Here is a 13,796-nt window from a genome sequence, read left to right as displayed (position 1 = left end):
ACCTAGTTTAACCCTCCTGCCAAGAAGGTTTTTATCAGGGTGATGAGTATGCTACAGCTTCTTGGAGCCATAGGTGAGAATTAGGTGAGAGGTGGACACTAAAGGTGGATGAGCAGCCCTGAAAAGGGCTCAGCAAGTTCTCACATCAGAGGTGCTCATTCTCCCTGAACAGCCCAGACACTCCTGAACTTTTATTAAGTGTTTACTATATGTCAGACCCTGGACTAAATGCTAGAGATAGAAATGCAAAAGCCAGACAGTTCCTGCCTTCAAGGAACTGATAATATAATAGAGGGAAAAAACCATATATACTGGATTGGTGGCCAAGGAAGGGTGGTTTGGTCTGAAAGTCACAGAATAATAGGGCAGCCTAATGACATAGCCTTTCCAGAAGCATTGACAGAGTGGATTTGATTATAGTATAAAAGACTACAGTGGAGACATGGCAGGGGGCAGGAAGAATCATGGTTCCTGGGAGGAAGTTTGTAGCTGAGTTGCCTAAATGACAGAGCCAGAAATTTAATACAGACTTTCTGACTCCCAATTCTAGCATCCTTTCCACTATGTTATACCTTCCTTATGTGGTCCAACCCCTTTATTTTAGAAAAAAAACCTGAGACCTAGAAAAGTAAAAATGATTTTGTTCAAGGTTGCACCAGTAGTAAGCTGCAGAAAACTATTTGAACCCAGACCCTCTGATTAGAAACCCAATGCTCTTTTCAGGACACTATCCTGCCATCTGATGTACTCTTCTTGGCTCCAAGGGTAGAATTTGAAGCAATATGTGCAAGTTGAAAAGAGGTAAATCTAAATGTAAGCATCATTTTCATAACAATTAGAGCTGTCCAAAAGTGGAATGATTTGCCTTCATGCTCATAGTGGTGGTTTCTTTTCTACCTGAGGTCTTCAAATGTAGATTGGAGGACCACACTTCAGGAATGTAGTAGAGAAGATGCCTATTCAGGTATATGTTAAACTAAATGACTTCTCTTCCAACTCTGATATTCTGTGATTCTATGTAATTTAAACCTTCATGTAAATGGAAGAGATAGCATGGCCTGCTGGATAGAAAGCTGGTCTCAGAGTCAAGAAGAACCAGTTTCAACTGTGTCTAACATATAGTGGCTGGGTGACCCTTAGCAAGTCATTTAGTCTTGCAATCATTTATTCAGTTAATAAATATTTAAGCTCTTACTATGTGCCAAGCATTGCTTTAAGCGATGGGGATACACTATGTGTTTGGAGTTTGCAGCCTTGTTTTTTTTTTTTTCCTGGAGTGACATATGAATTCTTTCAATTGGAATTTAAATGTCTATGCATAGAAGTTCTGGGAAGTTCTCTTCTATTATTCCCTTTATTATGATTTTTTTTTTTTACCTTATCATGTTCTTCTGAGACCTATGGTCTTTAGGTTGTTTCTACTTATCTTGTCTTTGAGATCAGTATGTTTTATTTGCACAGTGAGTGTGTGTTTTTTTTAGTATCACTGTTTTTTGCTTCTCTCCTTTTAGAGTGGCCTTTACTTCTGTACATTTATATTCCCAAACTATTGTTCTTTGGTGAGGCTTGCCATCACAGATTCCAGTATTTCTATTCTGTCCATTATTTTTGCTGTGCAGGACATAAATTCTACTTTCATAATCCTCATTTCTCTTTTGAACCAATCAGAAACAGTGTGTAGTAGTTCCATGTTGTCATATCTCAAAATTTTGTCTCATCAAGTGTTGGATCATTTCCCTTTGTTTTGTAGCATTTAATCATAGATGCCTGAACTCATTTACTGGATCTGGAGGCAATATTTTCTTCTGTTATTATTGTCTTTTTTTTGTATGTGTAGCTTTATCCATTTATGTCTAAGTCTGAGGGTTTTTTTTGCTGAAATCTTTGCAGTTTCCGTCTTCTTTTCCCCTTATTTCCCCTATCACTTGCTTTCTGACTCTATCCCCCCGTGATTTTCCTGGAGGCTGCATTCCAAAGCCTTCTCCTATACTGGGCAACTCACAGCTCATTAGTCTAAGTCTCTGCCCCAGCTGACCCTGACTGATTTATATTCTTTCTCTTAGGCTTTGTTGAGTATTTCTTCCCCCACCCCTCCCCCCACACACATACACATGAGTGTTCTGTCTTGGTAATCTATCCTACTCCCTTTGTTTCTCAGTTCTCTGGCATCGCATTGGCTGTTCATAACTTTGCAGCCCTGCTTTCCCTAGCACCAGCAGATTAGAGCTTTGCTGCACTGTGCTACAGGGTTGCAGCCCTTGGCAGGCTTTTGGGCCTGAAGAATTACGGCCAAGCTGGCTGATGTGGCTCAAGCAAACTTCTACAACCTAAAACAGGAATCTCCATGGCACTAGAAAGAAGGAGAGTGGACCAGGGTTTCAGAGTGTATTTTTTTGGTAAGCCTTGTGTTGTATGTTTGAGTGTGCTAGTACAGCCTCAATTCTGGTAGTGTTAGAGGTAAGGGAGGAATCCTGAGTGAGCTCAGGATCAGAAAGCATATATTCATGATTTTTTAACCTTTATTTTTTGGGGGGAATTCTAGATATATTAGACCATGGAGTCAACTGACTATCTTCTCTCTCTTTGGTGCTTAATTTCTCTTTTGGAGAGGTCTGAAAGATAGTAAGGATCAGAGAAAATGTGTAGTCTTCCATCTTGTTGGTTACATGATGCAGAAGTCTCCAAAACACACTTTTCAAGTTTGATTCATAAAGGAAGCAGGTCCTCCCTGGTGAATTCCCATGTATTGGGAAGCTGAATTCCAAATAAAAATAAGTAGGAGAGCCAAAAGAACATATAACAAGAATCAAATAGTCTTGACTCTACATAGTCATCTTGTATAAGTCACATAAGCTCTCTATAATATATAGTTTCCTCTCTTGTAATATGAGGGTGTTAAGAGGCAATGGTCTGCATCTATGAAATTTGATGGGTACCTATTTTCTAAAATATACCATTATCCATAAAACCCCCAAACATAAAATGTAATAATCTGCTCATCTGTACACTACCCTTTTGCTTTTGGATGGATTAATTTAGTAATAATAGCATTTATATAGAGTTTACTAGATGCCAGACACATCCTAAGACATCCTAAGTGTTATGTCATTTGATCCTCACAACAACCTTATGAGGTAGGTGCTATTTTTATAACCATTTTACAGATGAGGAAACTGAGGTGAATAGAGGTTAAGTGACAATCCACTATGCCACCTACCTGCATTCATGAAACTCCCAGTGAAGGAACTTTCTCCAGTGGAGGTTGACCCCTTCTTTATAACTTATAGTCTCATAGAAAGTTACCTGGGACACTGAGAGGTTAAGTCACTTGCCCAGAGTTACCCAGCCAGTATGTATCAGAGGCAGGAGTTGAACACAGGTCTTTCTGACTTTGAGAATCTCTCTGGATCGTTTGATTAAATAATTATTAGTCACAAAGTAATATGACCTTTGCTTTGGTAGCACTTAACCAAACAGTGTTTCTTTAACAGCTGCAAACACTGTAATATCTAATATAATTTAAAAAAATTATTGTCAATTACACCACATTACTAGTCAGATGTGTGATCCAAACACTACTCTATTTTTCCTGCCCTTGGGAAGCAAATCTATTTGCCAAGACTTGAGTAAGGGAATGATTTCACTTTTATATAAAGTATCATATTTGACAAATACAGCTGACAGGGCCAAAAAGACATGAAATGAACACATTGTTTCACTAATATAAATGCATGTGTAGTGAAAGTAACACTTAATTTTTTTGCATTAATATATTACCATTCAGACACATGCATAACTTATAGGTGGAGACAGACTTTTAGAAGATTCAATTAAAAGCAAAATTATGCATAATATCCTTCAAACATAAATCTAATGTAGATTTCCTTGAGAAAAGTGGTATGACTTATCAGGTTAAGCAAGAGATTATAAAATCAAGGCTATGAAGTTCTCTTCCTTAGCAATCCTACCTATTAATCAATGTGTTTAAATAAAGGAGGTATGTGAATTGCTATGTATACAAGTATAAGGAATGAAACAATCCTTACTCAAAAGGATCTTACATAAATTTCGTATATAAATAGACTTAGCATGAATATAAAGTTAACAAATACAAAAATATACAAATAGTTAAATACAAGGTAGTTTAGGAGTGAGGAGACTAATAGTTGGAAGGGTAACAATAAAGTACTTCAATGGATATTATTTTTATATATGTATAATTAACACTATTATCTCTCCTCAATCATGCATCTGTTTAAATGATGTGCCCAGGGTTATATGGTTATTAAGTGGGTGAGAAAAATTTGAATTCAGATCTTTTTGACTCAAGTTGAACACACTAACCACTATGGCATCTAGCTATGGAACAAAGATGCTGCCTTAAGGGCAATGACTTTATTATTATTCCTGGCTATATGCTTTTAAAAAGGACATATTGGGATATGCATTGTGGCTGCAAATGTTTAATGAGAGGCAGTATCATAGCATAGTGGAAAGATGACTGACTTTGAGGTTAGGAAGACTTCAAAGAGTGCCTGTGATGTATATTAGCTATGTGACTATGGGAAAATCACTTCATCTTTTTGTGACTCCAGTCAACTCTCTATGACTCTAAGTTGCAGACAAGTGGCTAATCTTCATTTGTAGAGAGTTTCCATTGCAGACATACACTGATGAAAATGACATGTCCAATGAGAGCTGAGAGAATTTTGTTGGTCTTCAGTCATTTCAGTGTTTGACTCTTTGTGGCCCCATCTGGGGTTTTTCTTGGCACTGGAGTGGTTGGTCATTTCCTTCTCCAGCTCATTTTACACATGGAGAACTGCAGCAAAAAGTTAAGTGACTTGCCTAGGGTCATACAGCGAGTGTCTGGGATCAGATTTGAACTCATGAAGGTGAGCCCAAGCCCAATGCTCTATCTCTAGCTGCTTCATCTGAGAGAACAGCCTAAACAATATGACTTCAGGATTGTGGAAAGTTTCCTTGTTACCAGGGCATTAAAATAATTATTGGATTAGATAAAGGAGGCAGACATATTATCTCCAGAAGGTCACTGTTAAAATGTACCTCAATTCCCCTCTCCCATTAGCACAGATTAATTATCAGTCTAGTTGACAGTTTAGTATTCTGGAGAATTGGTCCTGAAATACAGAACAGGTGCTTCTGGGAGCCAAGATGGCCGAGTGATCAGTAATTGCTATCTCCCTCCCCTTGTTCACCTTGAAGAGCCCAGAGAATATCTCCCCAGGAAAAATCCTGGAACAGTGGGAGCAGCAGAAGGGTAAACAGTCTCTTAGCCCATGAGGCCAGGAGATCGCTAAGGAAGGTCCCCCTTGCTGTGGCTGAAGGGGACCAGTGCAGTTCCAGAGCTGTCCCAGACAGCCCCACATCAGTAAACCGGGAGAAGACCCTGAGCCCCAGGGGGTGAAGCTAGCAATTGCCAACACCAGGACTCCAGGTGTGCCTCAGCACCCCAGGGGAATCGGGAAGACACTAGCATAGACTAGATTACCAACCACTGAGCTTGCCTATGCTCTAGCTCAGCAGAGGAGACCTCCTGTGGCCAGACCACCCCTCCCCTATACTGAATGCAGCTAGCTCCAGGGTAACTCTGGGGAAACCCAAAACCACTTCACCTGGCCTCTGCTTTCCAACACCAGTCAACTCACCACCAGTAAGCTGCAACATTTTAGCTTCTAGCTGAAAGAACTAGAGGCCACAACACACAAAGCCTCAAGTTTTAGGCACAAGAACTGTGGGACAGAGCTCCCAGTGCCCCAGATGCAGAGATTTACTTTAAAAACCAGGAAAGGGGTGATTATCATGAGTAACAAGCAAAGAAGAAAAGACTGTAGAATCTTTCTATGGTGACAAGGACCAAAACGAATACCAAAGAGGTCAGCATTGAGACTATATGAACTGGTCTGAAGCATAAAGAGCATTCTTGAAAGAGCTCAGGAAGAATTTAAAAAGCCAAGTTAGAGAAATAGAGGACAAACTGATCAATGATTTTAAAAATATGAAAAAAGAAATCACAGAAGAATTTAAAAGGAAAATTTGACAAATGGAAAAGGAAGCACAAAACCTAACTGGAGAAAATAACTCCTTAAAAGGAACATTTGGACAGATGAAAAAGGAGATGCAAAAGTTAACTAAAGAAAACAATTCGATAAAAATTAGACTCAGGCAAATAGAAGCTAATGATTATGTGACATCCAGAATCAGTCAAACAGAATCTAAATAATGAAAAGATAGAAGAAAATGTAAAATATCTAATTGAAAAAACAACTGACCTGGAAAATAGATCCAGGAGAGAAAATCTAAGGATTATTGGTTTACCAGAAAGCCATGATGAAAAAAAAGAGCCTGGACAATATCTTCCAAGAAATCATCAAGGAAAACTACCCAAAAGGCAAAATAATCACCGAAAGAATCCACTGTTCACCTCCTGAAAGGGATCCCAAACTAAAAACACCAAGGAATATCATTGCCAAATTCCAGAACTATCAAGTGAAGGAGGAAATACTGCCAGGAGCCAGAAAGAAATACAGAATAAGTAAACTTCAGTAATGAAATAGAGAGAAGAAAGGTAGAAAAAATGCCATAATTGAAAATAGAGCAACACTGAGACACCAGGATTAGAGAGTGGGTCCAATATAATTTTGCATGTCTATCACTTAGTATAACCCCTGCCAATATCAGAAACAGAATTCATACACAGGCTTTTAACTCATTTTGCTCTAACTGAGCCCCCCACATCAAAGTATAAACAGATTCTAACCTAGGAACCTAGAGGACCCCTATGCTGTTTTTCCCAAATCCTTGGACTGGGCTTGCTTTGTCCAGCTTGAGTTGATTTCTCTGGTCTCGATCTAATCTTTTATTTGTTTTTAATTCCACTACTATCATCTAGGCCTCTCCTTAGTAGCTGGACTCCTGGTCTTGGCTTCTCATGTTCCGTCAGATCCGTCCTTGGAAAAGAGGCCATAAAGGAAGAATAGCTGAAAGGTGGATCAGGCCAAAGATAACCTTTACTTTGACAATCTTACCTCAAGCTGACCTTAATTCTCCTTTGGAATAGTTTCCTAAAATCCACTTATACTCTTTCAAAGTATAGAAGTACAGTATCCTAGACCTAATTTATTCTTTTTGTTGGTATGAGTTAGAAACATTATGTGTGAAATACAAATCCCCCTTATGCCACTTTTTAAGTTTACAATGCTTGTCCTTCCAAGACCTGAAAGTTTTAAAAGCTTCCCCTTGAAATAAATTGGCCATTTCCTCTAATTAATCTCAAATTCTACTAAATTCTAAACCATCTTTTTTAACCGGCACTGAGAAGTTGGCCCTAAAATAGTCCTTTTAATCATAGAAATAGAGAACAGCTGTTAGTAATGAACAAATCTGTGTTTATGAGAACCTACTTAACATTTGCTAGCTACTCTCTGAAGAGTCAGAACAAGATGGGAACAGAGGGGCTGAAGGGTAAATATGTACTTTTTAGGATATTTGTTTCACTTGGAACATGACTTAAAATAATAGATATCAAGTTTTAGTTTCTGAGTTTGTTAATTTTTGCTGCTTGTAAAACAAGACTTGACACCTCTGGTATCATTTATTCATTCAGTCAATCAATTGGTCAAATAATAAGCATTTGTTAAGTGCTTACACTATGCCCTACAGTATGCCAAGGGCTAGGGTTTTGTTTTTTTTTTAAAAGGCAAAAAGAGTCACCAGATTAAGGACTCCACATTCTAATGGGGAAAGACATTCTGTATTTGAACTAGGTACAGATAAGACTCACAGAGAAGACCCATCTTCATGAGTTCAAATCCCGCCTCAGACACTTATTAGCTATGTGACTCTAGTCAAGTCACTTAATATCTATTTGCCTCAATCCTCCAGAGAAGGAAATGGTAAATCGCTCTAACATTTTTGCTAAGAAAACTCCATGGATAGTATTAGGGTCCATGGGGTCATGAAGAGTCAGACACAGCTGAATGACTGAACAGAAACAGACAAGATCCATACAGAACATTGCTTCTATTATGAAGTTCCTTCCTACTTGTTAATGTCTCACACTCATGCTTCTGTTTATTTGTCCTATCCTGTAGCTCTTTTAGAACCTTAGAGAGAAAGGCTGTAGCAGCTAACAGGATTGGGAAATTAAGGGTCAAAGTAGGGTCACATTTAAAGCCCTTTGGTGACTATAAAACTTTTGGGTGATGTCCAGACTGAAGCAGCATGTGGGTGGTGGTGAAGAAGCTAACCACCATTTGTCATCAAAGGTTAATTTCCTTGGAACTAGAAATACATATACCAACACTAAGGATCTTATTTCTTCCAGGAAGTGAAGGTATTAGGCATTTAAAAACATTTCATTTCAGCTGACTGTACAAGTTAGCATCTATAGCTCTGATTATCCAATATTGAAATGACTTACAAATAGATAAGATATGCATCAGCATAAGTTAACAGGGAATGCTCTGCATGACTGATATGGGTCACATGACAGGTCATTCAATCTGACGTTAACTGGCTACAGTTTGATTACCATGTCCCACAGAGCATCCTAAGAATTCCAAATTGTTATCACCAGGACTATAAGTGGTCATGTGCAAGATGGTGAGACTATAGGAGCTTGAGAAAAGATTGAAAGTGTAGGGTAAGAGATAGGCCTAGAAGCAGACCCTGGTAGGGTCTGGAATCTGAAACCAGGTGAATAGTCCAGGGAGGTATATATAAGGTTATCAAGAGATCATAGGGTCATAAATGTACATGACAGGCCATTTAGGCCCATCCCTGTATTTTACAGATGAGGAAACTGAGGCCCAAGGAATTTAAGTGCCTTGCCCAAGATAAGGTGAAAGTGAAAGCAAGGTCATCAGTTAGAACCTAGTTTGAGTCAAACACATAGAGATAGTGAAATCTTGGGTGAGCAGTAAGTCCAAGATGAGGCAGATAGTAATCAAAAATAATCCAAGCACGCAGAACCCTGTAGGAGTTTGGAAGTGAAGTGCAGGAAAATATTCAGGATCAAATAAGCAGAAGGATTTAGATGTGAGATGTGAGATAACAGCAGTAGGCATTGTCTTTGCTTTGCTGTTATCATAGCTCTCTTACATGCTTCCTGTTAGAATGTAGGCAAATGGGAAGCAGGGCTACTCAGGAGGCACTAAGGGGGAAAAGCAAGCTGGAAGGAGAGAAAAGCAGCTACCAAGAGAGATGTCTCAATACTTCTCTTTCTTCTTTTAACATCCCATCTTTCAGCCATTCTCCATGAAACATTGGTTTTCAGTTAAGTAGCAAGGGTTCTTGGGTACTGTATTACAAGTAGATAGAGTAGCCTCTATGGTATAATTTAAGGGATGCCAAAAAAGTCACTTGTGCACACTACCTTTCTGACAAAAGGCTCAGTGCTTGAAACACCACCATTAGAGATTAAATCCATTGCTATGACTATTAATTTCTGTCTTTATAAATTACAGATATGCCTAGAATGAGTAAGGACATTAATTCATTAATTTATATCAGTATTTCAAGTTATCTGTGATTTCATCAATGATGGTAGGTTCCTCTACCAAGAAAATGGCACCTTCTCTACAAGTTAGTACACTGTCTTTTCAGGTTGCTGCACTCAGTTAAGTATGCTGGAGTCAAGTACCTTCATGGAATAATTTTCTAGGCTCTTAGCTAAACTGGTCCTTATAAAGCAGACACAAGACTCAGTGTCAGATACATATATCTGTTGGTTTTGCCACAGTTTGTGTTCTGCTGGGTTAAAAAACCTGGGATCAAGCTTCATACCAAGATATAACACTGGGGGACTGAAGTGGAGGATTTCACTGAAACTCTAGTGTAATTATTTTGTCAATTTGCTTGGACAGTCATGACCCAGGACAATACAAGGCACTAGGTATTTGAGAGAAGGGATGGCTGAAATGGAATGAAAGGAGACAGAGTACTGCAGTGGAAAGGGTACTAATTCTGAAGTCAGAAGATTTGAGTTCAAATCCTTCCTTGTCATTAATTATTTATGTGAATGTAGGGACAGCTAAGTGTTGTGGTAGAAAGAATGCTAGGCCTGGGGTCAGAAAGACTTGAGTTCAAATCTAGTCTCAAGTCGTGTACTAGCTGTATGGCCTTAGCCAAGACACTTACCCTCTATTTGCTCCAACTATAAAAATGGGGATAGTAACAGCAGCTATCTCTCAGGGTTGTTGTAAGGATCAAATGAGACAATATTTGTAAAGTGTTTAGCACAGTATCTGGCATATACATACATACATACATACATATATATATGTATATATGGGTCCTTTGTAGGTCCACACTCCAAAAATTGTAGCTCTCAAGCCTTCACCAGTGTACATACTTTTAATAACTAATAGACACAATCAGTTCAAAGCAACATCATTACCAAGATGGTCTAATAAAAATAGTAGCTACACAACATTCCCCAGATAACCTTGGGGTCTATCCTCCCACAAATAGCCAGCCTCAGTGGAAAGAGTGGGCACATATACAGGGTACACACTGGTCATATATATATGTATGTATATGTATATATACCTATTTCCTTTTCCCTCCTACTTGGGAAAGTTACTTAACCTTTCCAGACTTTGTTCTTCTGTAAAATGAGCATTTTATACTAGATAAGATCCAAAGTTCTTCCAAGCTCTAAATCTGACTTGATGAATCTATGACAAGAGAGGAGAAGTAGGAGGTGCCAAAGACAGACTTTATCTGATCTGACAAAAATCCGTCTTTATTGCTGGCACTGGCATGTAGGTCTCCTATATGATTCATCTACATACTCTTCACCAGGCTGTTGTAGCAATATGAAATCATTACTGATTACTGTGGCAACTGCAAGTTATTTTTCTTCCTTTTCTTGAATACAGATAATTTTGAACATATCAAAAAGGACTCATATATTAAAAAAATTTGTAGTAGCTCTTTCTGTGGTGGCAAAAAACTAGAAATCCCAAGAGGTGCCCATAAATCGAGAAATATCTGAACAGATTATGGTATATGAATATAATGCAACATTATTGTGCGATAAGAAATGATGAAATAGATGGTTTTAGAGAAACCTGGGAAGACTTCTATGAACTGATGTAGAGTCAAGTGAGGAGAAGTAGGAGAACGATGACAATAATTGTAAAGACAAAGAGCTTTGAAAGACTTCAGAACTCTGATTAAGGCTAACTATGATTCCAAGGAACTCAATATGGAATTGTTTTTGAGTTTGATTATACATATTTGTTACAAGAGTTTAATATTTTTCTAATGCTGAGTTGGGCTGGTAAGTAAATAAATGCTTATTAATTGAAAAAAAAACAAATTTAACTTAAAAATGGTTTATTTAAACCATTTCAGCCATGCTTCTTAAAGCATCATATGTACCTTATGGGAGAGGATGAGAGCAGAAAATTAAAATGTAACTATCACAAGGCATTGTAAGAATACTGAACTGTTAGGTTACTTTTTCTAGTGTTACAATGTATCCAAGATAGATTACATATGTTGTGAGCAAGGCAAATATTTGTCTCTGCAACTGTGTTTTCCTCATTAACTTTTCACAGAAAAATAAAGAGGTGGCCCTACAACAATGTTAATAATATTAGCTACACTTAGACAATGCTGCGGTAAATAAAGTACATAGAATAATGACAAAATAAAAATTGGACATTTGTTAAGAACCTAACACAAAGCACTTTGTCAGGAGCTAGGTGAGACTCAGGAATAACTAAGTCACAGTCCCTGCCCTTGTAGAGCTCTGGTAGTTCTGGTGGCATTTAACAGGGGTTTATAATAAATACACCAAAAACCAGGATATCAAAAAACCCAAACCTAACCAAAACAAGATAAATTCAGAGTGATCGACCAGTGATTTCATTGATAATAGCAGCTCTCATGTGAAGAAAAGTCTTCTACTAATCTAAATGAGATAACATATTAAAATACTTTACAGACTTTCTAAGCTACAATGATTAGTTCACTGAGAGGTGTTGGAATTAGGGTTAATTAGGGTTAATTTTCAAATCCCTTCATTCCAGCCAGTATGGGTTGGGAATGGAACTGAAGCCCAACTCTTCTGGCCTTCAGACCAGCTCTGTATTATTTCATTCCACCTTTGTGCATAAGAAAAATGTAAAATGCTATTTGAGGCTTAAGGAAGGAAATATTTTCAACTAGGTGGGGTGGGAAAAGAGGAAGGAGAAATCAGGGGAGCTTTCATGGTAGAGGAGTCTTTGGAACTGATTCTTGAAAGCTGGGTAGGATTGAATAGGCATGGAGGAAAAGTAAGACTTTTCAGGATATGGGGGATGGCAAAAGGAAAGATGCAGAGGCAGGCAAAGCGAGGCACATATAGTAAATAACAAGGAGTGTAGTTGAGTTAGAACATAGAAAAGCTAGAGGGAAGTAATTGGAAGCAAATCTAGATGAGTGGGTGGCACCAGACTATATTGGGCTTTCACTGGGAACCCAAGACATTGGCACTATATTCATGAGGCAGTTAGGAACCCACTGGCAGGTGAAAAGGATGAGACCTATATATAAAGAAGATTAATCTGGTAGGGATGTGAACTGCTAGAAAGTGAGAAGAGTAGTGAGTAGCTTATTACAACAGTTAACAAGTGATAATGAAGGCCTGGTGGTAGCAATGGGAATAGAAAGGAGAGCACGGATCTGAGAGTTATAGCAAAAATGACTGTCATACGGTGGCAAGAGTACTGACTCCAGAGTCAGGGAGTCCAAGGACTTGAATTCAAATCATGCCACTGGCCCTTGCTATCTATATGATCTTGATCAAATTACTTAAACTCTCGGGGCCTCAGTTTCCCCCTCTGTAAAATGATCTTGGTAGATTAGATAGCCTCTGAGGTTCCTCCTGGTTCCAAATCTATTAACCTTTTTAAGAAGACATTTATTAGGTGTATGTGCCATATGTTGGAAATACAATGAAAGACAAGACAGAAACAGACACCGGTCTCAAGCAGCTTACTATCTACTGGGGAGAGACAACACGCAAAAAACAATTATTAGAAGTGTATAGGCTTGTTCCAATGCGGCTGCCATTGCTTAACAGTTTTAGAAGTGCTTCAGAGCCTGAAATGTATCCTTAAAAATGTTAGTGCTGTTTTTTTAAAAAAAACCCTGCTAATCCTTTCCAAACCTCATCCTCTTAATCCCACAGAATCTTCTCTCATAACAAAGTACAGTTAAGCAATTCAAAACTGTTCACGCTACGTCTGAAGCTTGTGCCTCGTTCTCTGATAAACTCTCTCTTAGGATAAACTGTTCAGCAAAAACAGCAATCACACCTGTCTGCATCAAGCAGTATTCCTTGCAGTAACCTCCATAGTGACACATAATAGTAATTCTTTGAAAGTGAATTCTACTTTTCAAAGCAGACAAAAGCAATTGCGAGCCAATGGTTATGATTATGTCAAATCATACCCATTGTGGCCAACTACGGAGCATGACTATAGAATAATGAAACTCATATTCTTTCCTGCATGACTTATAAACTGATTCTGAAAATAGAATTTCCAAAGTGTTGTGCCCATGGCAGCATCATTGGAATAAGCGCATGATATCTCAATGTGACTACTTCAAAAGGGATAAAATTCATCTGGTTGCATGTATTCTGTAATTATGTATAACTTTAAAAGATCAATAACCTATGACCTCACTGGCATAGTACTCTAGTGTTGAGATTGTAATAACACAAGTCACACTCCTCTCTATGACTCCAAGGTGGTTTTCAAGAGTTACAATTGTCAAAA

General features: G+C 38.3%; 1 protein-coding gene across 5 annotated transcripts in view; it reads right to left on the bottom strand.

Annotated features, from left to right (window-relative positions):
• The window catches only part of CC2D2A (coiled-coil and C2 domain containing 2A), a 152,058-nt gene that overhangs the window by 114,358 nt on the left and 23,904 nt on the right, over positions 1-13,796 (bottom strand). The window lies entirely within an intron of this gene.

Source organism: Notamacropus eugenii, chromosome 6, assembly GCF_028372415.1.
Source record: "Notamacropus eugenii isolate mMacEug1 chromosome 6, mMacEug1.pri_v2, whole genome shotgun sequence".
Lineage (NCBI taxonomy): Eukaryota > Metazoa > Chordata > Mammalia > Diprotodontia > Macropodidae > Notamacropus > Notamacropus eugenii.
This window is presented reverse-complemented; position numbering and strand designations above follow the sequence as displayed.